The following is a 9844-nucleotide window of genomic DNA, read 5'->3' on the forward strand; positions in this document are numbered from 1 at the left end:
ATGTCAGAACAAAATGAATGGTTAGAAGATTATGAAAGCGAAGATGATGTTAATGTTTTAGACGAAGCTAATATATTTAGTTGGTCTAGTTCAGAAGATGATAGTTCAGAAGAATCTGAAGATGATGATCCTGAAGATGTTGATCCTGAAGATTTGCCTTACAATGAATCTGCGATGAATGATCCTGAAGATGTTGATCCTGAAGATTTGCCTTACAATGAATCTGCGATGAATGATCCTGTATATTTAGATTACAATTCGATGAGTATTGAAGAACAAAATGAATATGATGATTATATATATAATGAATTGTTAGAAGATCTGCGTGATGAAAGCTATGAAACGAGAGCAAACAGCTACACCATTTACATCGAAGATGATGAAAGCGAAGATGAGGAGGAGAAAAAAAATAGATTAAAGATTAAAGCGTTGATTAAAGGTTTTCAAAAGGATAAATATAGAGTGTGTGCTTCTGCTGCTTAAACAGATTTTTGGATCCGTGGAATTTCACTTGTGAAATTTTTAATTCTTTTTGAAGAATTGAAAATTCAAGATGGAATGATGCATTAAAAATTATTTTTTTTTGCAATAATAAAAATGGAAAATCATGTGCATAAAAAATTTTTTCATAATGATCGAAAGGCGTGTAATAAATCATATCTTTTTTTCGAAAAGTATTTGAAGCATGCTCCCTCAAAAGTAGGAACGAGATATGAAATATTTGCTCAAAAAGACATTACATTAAATAAACTGGCTCATCAGCAAATAACTTTTATGTTTGGAATAAAACTTAAAAGCGGATTAGCTTTAGTGAATTTGAGGGAAAGCCTAAAATCAAAACTAAATTATTTCAATCACAGCATGATGATATCAGAGTCGGTGGATAATGTGATCATGGAGATTTACAACAACAGTAAGTCAGATGTCATTATTAAAAAAGGGGAAAGTTTATGCTTTGTCAATTTCATTAATGAGTGAAAAAAAAATATTTTTTTCGTTTAATATAAAATGGAATACAATCACGATGCTAAATCTAAACTTTATCCAGTTCTTCCATCAGCTCCTGCAGATGAAGGACACAATTACCGTCTTCAGAAAATAAGCGAGATTCAGAAAGAGATGGACAACGAGAGGAAAAAGAGAGTACATTTGAGCAAAAAGTATCATCGCGCTTGCAGAATCATTTCTTTTGTAGACACTACGTTGCAAGCAGGTGGCGTTGCGCTTGGGGTTGTTGGAATTGGAACTTTGAGCACCATCGCTGCTACCCCTATTGCGATTGCGTGTGAAGGTGTGGCTATTGGAATGGGGTTTTTATCCATTGTTGGAGGACAAGTCAACAAAAAACTAGCATTAAAAGCGGAGAAGCATGAAAAGATCAAAGTGTTGGCAGAGTCAAAATTGAACACCATCAACAGTCACATTTCAAAGGCTTTAGTAGACAACGTTGTGAGAGATTCAGAGTATGAATTGATTTTAGACGAGCTTCAAAAGTTTAAGAGTATGATGAAAGAAATAAGAACTAAAGCAAAAATCAACATTGACGAGATAACCAAAGAGTCGTTGATCCAAAAAGGAAGAGAAGATGCGATAAAAGCGTTCAACAATATGTTTAAGAAAAACTAATTTAAAAAACATAATTAAGTCTGCGTTTAAGTTTTTTTCTTGTGTTTTAAAAAATGTCCTTTTTTAAAATACTAGACCCTAACAAAAGAGATGAAATTGTGAAAGAACTTGTTGAAAGAAGAAAAAGAATCTATCAAGATAGTTTGAATGAAAATATTTATGATGCTAATCTTCAGACTGATTTGAGTAAGCTTTACAAGCCTCTGATTGAGAGCAATGAAAATATAAAAAACGAACTAAAAAGCATTGCATACAGAGAGGTTGAAAACACTCCATTGGCTTTGACTTATCCAGAAAGCGAGTCGTCTTTTGAAAGTTCAAAAAGTGATAAAACTTTTGGAAAAATGAATATTGGAAATACTGCTTTGGAATATTTATCCAAATACGCAGCCAAAAAATTTTATGCAGACAGAGTGTTTGGAATTCACGCAAAAGAACGTGGAAAAATGTTTATTGGAAACAAAGAAATTTTTATCGATAATAACGACATCATTATTGACGGAGAAAAGTACGATGGGACGATAGGTATTTGGGAATTGATCACAAGATCCAAGCCTGATATAACAAAGGTAACAGACGAGGACATGAAAAATTATGAAAAAATACTCGTTGAAACGCATGCAATGGAATCTGATGCAAATCCAAACAAACCAAAAGCCTCCAGAAGCGAAAAATACCGACAAATTATAAAGCCTCTTTGGGATAAATTTAAAAGTGAAACTAAAGTTAAAAAAGGTAATGGCGTCATTATTCTTCCGAGCGATCCAAATGCTCTTGTGGAAAAGCTCAACTTGAGTATCGCTGCATGGCATGCTGGAAATAAAGAGTCAAGAAATGTGGCTGTTTCCATTTGCGATGAGCTGTTGAGACAGAATAGGATTAATAAAGACGAGTACAAGGCTATGACAGCGTATATCAATATGAAATAAAAAAAATCTTTGGAAATAAAAAATGATCGTTTATAGAAATAGATATGTTAAGAAGCATATTGTGGGTGGAAGTGGGATAATTGACACGCTTAAGAATTTCTTGAGAAGAGCAGCATCTTCAAGCGCTTCAAGAGCAGCATCTACTTTGGCTAATAAAATTGCAAAAACTGAACTGGGAAGAGAAGCAATCATGGCTACTAAATCTGCAGGAAAAGAGTTAGCTTCTACAGCCATTTCCACTGCTAGAGATGTAGCTATTGATAAAGGTAAAAAGACCATTGAGAAATTGTATGCCAAGACTGGAACTCCAAAGCCTCATGAAGCTGTAAAGAATGATCTCAGCCTTAAAAGCAAAGAAATTATTTCAAGCATTGTTAACAGAGCAGCAGCAGCACCAGTTATAGATGAATATTCTATGTTTGGATCAGGATTGACGAAGAATAATGCGATTAGAATACAAGACCTGGTAAAACTTTCAAAGAATCTAAAAAAGGGAAATGGACTTTTGATTGCATGAGGATGTAAAAATTTTTTTCTTTGACGTATAAAAATGGCAAATTCCGATGTTTTAAATTTTACAGAAGAGATTATTGTTGATGAAGAAATTGAGAGATTCGAGTTTCATGAATACGAACCAGTGAATAAGAATCTAAACGTGGATGGAGAAATAAGAATCAATATTGAGCAACAGGATTTGCTCACGCTTCCATCTGAGGCTTACCTTTTGGTTGAAGGAAGACTTTTAAAAGCGGATGGAACTTCCTACGCTGATGCAGACGTCGTTGCTCTTGTTAACAACGGTATCATGTATATGTTCAGTCAGATTTCTTATCAGTTGTCGAATCAAGAGGTGGAGACCGTTTACGAACCTGGACAAGCTACCACCATGATTGGATACCTCAAATATCCAGTAGAGTTCCCATTGTCTGAAGGAATGAATCAGCTGTGGCAAAGAGACACAACAGCTTTAGCAGATCTTGTCAACAACTCTGGATTTAAGCAAAGACAAGATTACATCATCAAGCAAAGTGAAGAAAAAGGATCGTTTTCGTTTTGCATCCCTTTAAAGCACATTTTTGGATTTTGCGACGATTACGATAAAGTGCTCTATGGATTTAAGCATACACTTACTCTTGTGAGAAAGAGCGATAGTGATGCTATTTTTAGAGCAGAAGCAACAGCTGCAGGAAAAGTAGATCTAACTAAATTTTCTTTGTTTATGCCTCATGTCACACCCTCTGTAACAGCTAGCAACAATCTTTACAAAATCATTGAATCAAAAGTAGATGTTCCATTTTCGTTCAGATCTAGACAATGTGACACCATCGCTGTTCCTGTATCCAACAACTTTAGTTGGAGGTTAAGCGCAAGATCTGCTAGTGAAAGCTAGTGACCTAGGTATGTCATTGTTGGATTTCAAACCAATAAATCTGGAAGTCAACTAGAGAATCCTTCAGTCTTTAATCACTGCGACTTGAAGAACATATATGTCACTTTAAACAGTGAAAGGTATCCTGCTGTTGATTACAATTTAGACTTTAATAACAACAAATACTCAAGAGCTTATAGAGATGCTTCTAAGTTTGACAATAGACTTTATGGAACAAACGAACTTATAGCTCAACCCAATATATCTGCTCTAAATTATAGATACATTTGTCCTATTTTTGTTTTTGACGTAAGCAAGCAGGCTGAGAGGTTAAAAACTTCAGTGATAGATGTGCAAATAAAAGCGACATTCAATGCAAACGTTCCTGCAAACACTCAAGCCTTTGCCGTCCTCATTTCCGATAAATTGCTCAGGCTTAAATCAGATGGAAGCAGAATGAATATTGTTTATTAAAATCCGAAGGATTAACATGAATTCTTTGAATTTATTGATGTCTTCAAAAATAATATTTTTTAAATAAAAATGAGGTATACGAAAAAGGATTTGAAAAAATTACTGAAAGAAAACGGAATTTCTAAAACGTCAAACAATAAAATGTCATTATTGATGCTTGCGGTTGAGAGCAACTTGATTGATAAAAACGAATGGATTAAAGACGTGAAGGAAGAGCGACCAGTAGGTAGACCGAAAAAGGATTAAATCTTTTAAAAGAAGAATAAAATGATACAGTTTTTTCCGTTTTTTCTAGAATGCAGTATCAAAGAGACTGACGCAAATAAAAAAAGGTATCTTGAGCTTCTTGCTTTTGGAAAAACAGGTGTGTTTTGCGAATCTGTTTACGTTACTGAAAACGGAGATTTTAATATTCCCAAAGAGTACAGTGAGGAAGAGAGAGACAAGCTTTACCGACTTGTATGGAGTGTTGAGACTGAATATTCACAAATGGAAAAGAAAATCAAAGAGCATCTCAGTACTTGGAAAGGCTTGCCAAAAGAAGAAAAGCTAAGAATGATTGACAAGTATGTGCTTGGTTTGGATTGCGATTTCGAGGAGAAGAAAAAGATTTCTGGAAATCTAAAAAGCGCATTTTTAAATCATTCACTCGCTTCCAAAGACATTGTGTATGAAAACTTTAAGATTCTTCGTATCCATGGAAATTCTTCAGATGTTAGAAATGAAAAAATTAAATTTGATTTAAATAAAATAAAATCTTGATATAATAAAAATATGCCTTACACAAGAAAGTTTTTGAAAAATTTGTTAAAAGAAAATGGTGTTTCCAAAACGTCAGACAATAAAATGTCGCTCATGATGATTGCGGTTGAGAACAACTTGATTGATAAAGATGCAATTTTGGAAAACTCGAAAGAGGTGAGACCTGTGGGGAGACCAAGAAAAAATGAGAAAAAAGAAAAGAAGCCTCTTGATCCTAAATATGCGAGACTTGGTTTAATTAGAAATAATCCTTTAGGTTTGAAAATAACTCATATTGATACTGGTGAGGAGGTGAAATACAAGTCTGTTTATGAATCGAAGAAAAAGACAGGACATGGCTGGCAGTACTTAACGAGACGAAATGGAAAAGTAGTAGATGGATACAAATATGAGATTTTTTAGATCCTTCGAATTTCTAGCGTGGGAAGTTTTTAAATTCTTATATTGAATTTAAAAATTGAAAAATGATATAAATAAAAATCTTTCGTTAATAAAATGGAAAACAAAACGGTGAAAGAATTAAAAGAAATTGCTAAAGGGCAAAAAATAAGAGGATACTCTAAAATGTGAAAGGGAGAACTTATAATGGCTTTGCAGCCTCCTAGAGTTGTCTCTGCTCCTGCTGCTTTTCGTAGACGAACGACTGAGGCAAAACCGTTGCCTGTTAATGTAAGACCTACCGTGGTGAGGTTTGTTCGACCAGCTGTAAAAGTTTCAATAAAGCCAACAAAAGTAAGGTTTGTTTCTTCTGCAGTGATAAAACCTCCTATTGCTCCAAAACCAAAGATCATTCCACCAAGACCTGTTGTGCAAAAGCCTCCTATTGCTCCAAAACCAGCCCATTTGCAAAGACACATCCTTGATGAGCCTGTTTCAGATTTAACACCTGCTATAGCGCCAAAACCAGTCATTCCACAGAGACCTTCATTTTTTTCAAGTCTGACGGCAGCTACAAAAAGTGTGGCAGCCTATGTTAAAACTAAGTTTAATGATGTTAAAGAATGGATAGAACCCTACGTTCCTGAAGTAGTTAAGAATAAGGTAAACGAATCAGCAGAACAAATCGATAAAAAGATACAGTCTATCAAATCACTTGTATCAAAAACAGTATATAAGCAACCCTTGCCAAAGCCAATTATAGTAAAGTTTAAAATGACTGAACAATCGGTAGAGAATACTGTGAGACAATTTTCTTACGCACCTTCTTCTCGATATAACGACCTTGCAGCCTTTTTTAATTTGGTGAGAGAGTCTGCTATCAATGTCATTGAAGGGGAAAGAAACACAAAGGTAAGAATTGTTTTAACGTGCAAAATGAAATCTGTAAGCATGATGACTGGTGAAGAAGTGACTCGGGAAGCAAGCTTTTCATCAAGAACAGAGACTATTCTAGCAGCTGCAAATGTAAGAGAACTCCTAGGGGAAATGGAAGAAAAAATCTTGGAAAGTAGTGTCAAATACAATGCTTTAGGCTCTAATTCTACCCTATCTAAGATTTTAAGAATGGATATTAACTTTACTGATTACAAACCTCTCAGCGCTTCTTCCTATATTGAGCTGTCTGATGATTTGAAAAACAAAAAGGCTATCATCAACATGAAAACGAAGACAATCAATGCTTTAAATGGTCAGTTACCAGAGCGTTGAATCTTAAAAATAAAGACAACGAAAGAATTGATAAAGACTTGGTTCTAAAATCAGAAGAGCTGAATTGGGATGGAATGGAGTTTCCTGTGGATTATCATAAAATAGACGTGTTTGAAAAGAATAACCCAACTATCAGCATTAACGTATTTGGGTATGAAGATGAAAAACCTTACCCTTTGAAAATATCTAAATGTCATGATCGAAAGCACAATGTTGATTTGCTGTATATTTCAAACGAAGAAAACAACCATTACTGTCTCATTAAAAGTTTGAGTCGGTTTGCTTGTTCCTCAGCATCAAAACATCAACATAAACAATACTTTTGCAGAAATTGCTTGCAAGGTTATGACCAGGAAGAAAAGCTTCAAAAACATCAACCTTATTGTTATGACAACGATTCAGTAAGAATCGAACTTCCAAAAGAAGGAACAACTGCTGAATTTAAAAAATATAACAAGTCTATGAGAGCTCCCTATATTGTATACGCAGACTTTGAAAGTTTTATCAAACCCATCGATGATAACACTGAGTATAATAATAAAGAGTCATATACCAAACAATACCAAAAGCACGTTCCAAGCTCCTTCTGTTATTACATCAAATGCTTTGACGACAGCCTTTACAAAAGAGAACCAGTCATGTACACAGCTGAAAGCGATGAGGATGATGTAGCTCAAAAGTTTGTAACCATGCTTGAAGCTGATCTTATAAAGATTTTCGATAAGATTGATATAGTAAAAAAGAAAGTGGTTACTGATGAGGATGAAAAGAATTTTGAGGCTGCAACTCAATGTCATATTTGCGATAAAGATCTAAACGGTGACAAAGTACGAGATCACTGTCATTTAACCGGAAAGTACCGTGGTGCTGCACATAAGAAATGCAAGAAAGATTATAAAATTCCACAATTTATTCCCGTTGTCTTTCATAATTTGTCTGGTTATGATGCTCATTTGTTTATTAAAAAATTAGGTGGAAAGATCACTTGTATACCTAACAATGAAGAAAAATACATCAGCTTCTCTAAACAAATCAAAGTGAGAGATTTCCATGATAAGAAAGGTAAACTTCGTGAAGTATGGAGAGAGATAAGGTTTATTGACAACGTTAGATTCATGGCTGGTAGATTAGACACTTTAGCCAAAAATTTAACCAATGATCAATGCAAAAACGTCGCTCAATATTACTCTGGAGAGCAGTTTGATTTATTAAGGAAAAAAGGCGTTTACCCTTATGACTGGGTAGACTCGATTGAAAAGTTTTCTGAAACGCAATTGCCTCCTATTGAAACCTTTTATTCAAAACTGAATGATGAGGGAATAAGCTGTGAAGACTATGCACATGCTCAAAACGTTTGGAAGGTATTTGGCTGTGAAACGTTTAAAGATTACCAAAAACTTTACTACGTGTCTGACGTCTTAATACTTGCCGATGTCTTTGAAAATTTTAGAGACGTGTGTTCTACCCATTACAGACTTGATCCTGCTTGGTATTATACCTCTCCTGGTTTGGCTTGGGACGCTATGTTAAAAATAACTGGAATTCAGTTAGAACTTCTAACCGATATTGATATGCTTATCATGTTTCAAAGAGGGATACGCGGTGGAATTAGCATGATCTCAAACCGATATGGAACTGCCAATAACAAATACATGGGAGACTCGTACGATCCTTCACAACCATTGAAATTCATTCAGTACTTAGACGCTAATAACCTTTATGGATGGGCCATGAGCAAACCTCTTCCCGTTAGAGGATTCAGATGGATGACTGAGGATGAACTTTTAAATTGGAAATCCATGCCTTGCATTCTCGAAGTTGACTTGGATTATCCTAAAATTCTACACGATTTGCATAACGATTATCCTTTGGCTCCTGAAAGATTAAAAATTAATAAAGTCGACAAGCTGGTTCCTAATTTAAACAACAAGGAAAAATACGTCATTTATCATGAAAACCTAAAACTCTATGAACGAATGGGATTGATCATCACCAAAATTCATCGAGGTATTACCTTTGAAGAAGAACCTTTCATGAAACAATACATTGACCTCAACACTGCATTAAGAGCAAAAGCTAAAAACGAATTTGAAAAAGAATTCTTCAAGCTCATGAACAACTCCGTCTTTGGCAAAACCATGGAGAATATTCTAAAACGCGTTGATATTAAACTGGTTACCACAAGAAAAGAAATTCTAAAATTATCCAAAAGCTCTAAATATGAACGAAACAGAATTTTTGATGAACACCTGATTGCAGTTCATATGAAAAAAACAATTGTTTACTACGACAAGCCTGTTTACTTGGGAATGAGCGTCCTGGACATCAGCAAAATTTTAATGTTTCAGCACCATTACGACTACATGAAACCTAAATACGGTGATCGCTTAAAATTACTCATGACCGACACCGACTCGCTCATTTATGAAATCGAAACAGAAGATTTCTATAAAGACATTGCTGATGACTTTGAAAGCAAGTTTGACACGAGCGACTTTCCAAAAGTCCATCCTGCCATTCAAAACTTTGCATTTGACGTTGGGTTTAAAAATAAAAAGGTTATTGGCATGTTCAAAGATGAGGCTGCTGGTAAACAAATTAAAGAGTTTGTTGGACTTCGACCCAAACTCTACTCCTATGCTGTCTTTAATGGTAAAAATGAGAAAAAATGCAAAGGAGTTAAAGCAAAAGTCGTACAAAAACACATCACTCATTAAGACTATTACTACTGCTTAATGAACAAGACAGAAAAACTTGCCACCATGAATGTTATCCGATATCATCTTCACAACGTTTACACCGAAGAAATTAACAAAGTCGCACTCAGCGCTAACGATGACAAAAGACACATCTTACAAGACGGTATTCACACGCTAGCTCTAGGTCACTACAAACTAAAACCCTGCTTTCATTTTATGGACTATGATCAACTCTTCGAACCTGATGATCAAATATAAACTCAGAACACGATGTCATCTTGAAAACCTTAAGTATAGCAAAAAATGTCAATGCGGTATTTCTAAAAATCACAATGCAG

The sequence above is a fragment of the Hydra viridissima genome, unplaced genomic scaffold, assembly GCF_058129835.1.
Source record: "Hydra viridissima isolate aposymbiotic clone 2 unplaced genomic scaffold, HvirCarnegie_v1 scaffold_4, whole genome shotgun sequence".
NCBI classification, from domain to species: domain Eukaryota; kingdom Metazoa; phylum Cnidaria; class Hydrozoa; order Anthoathecata; family Hydridae; genus Hydra; species Hydra viridissima.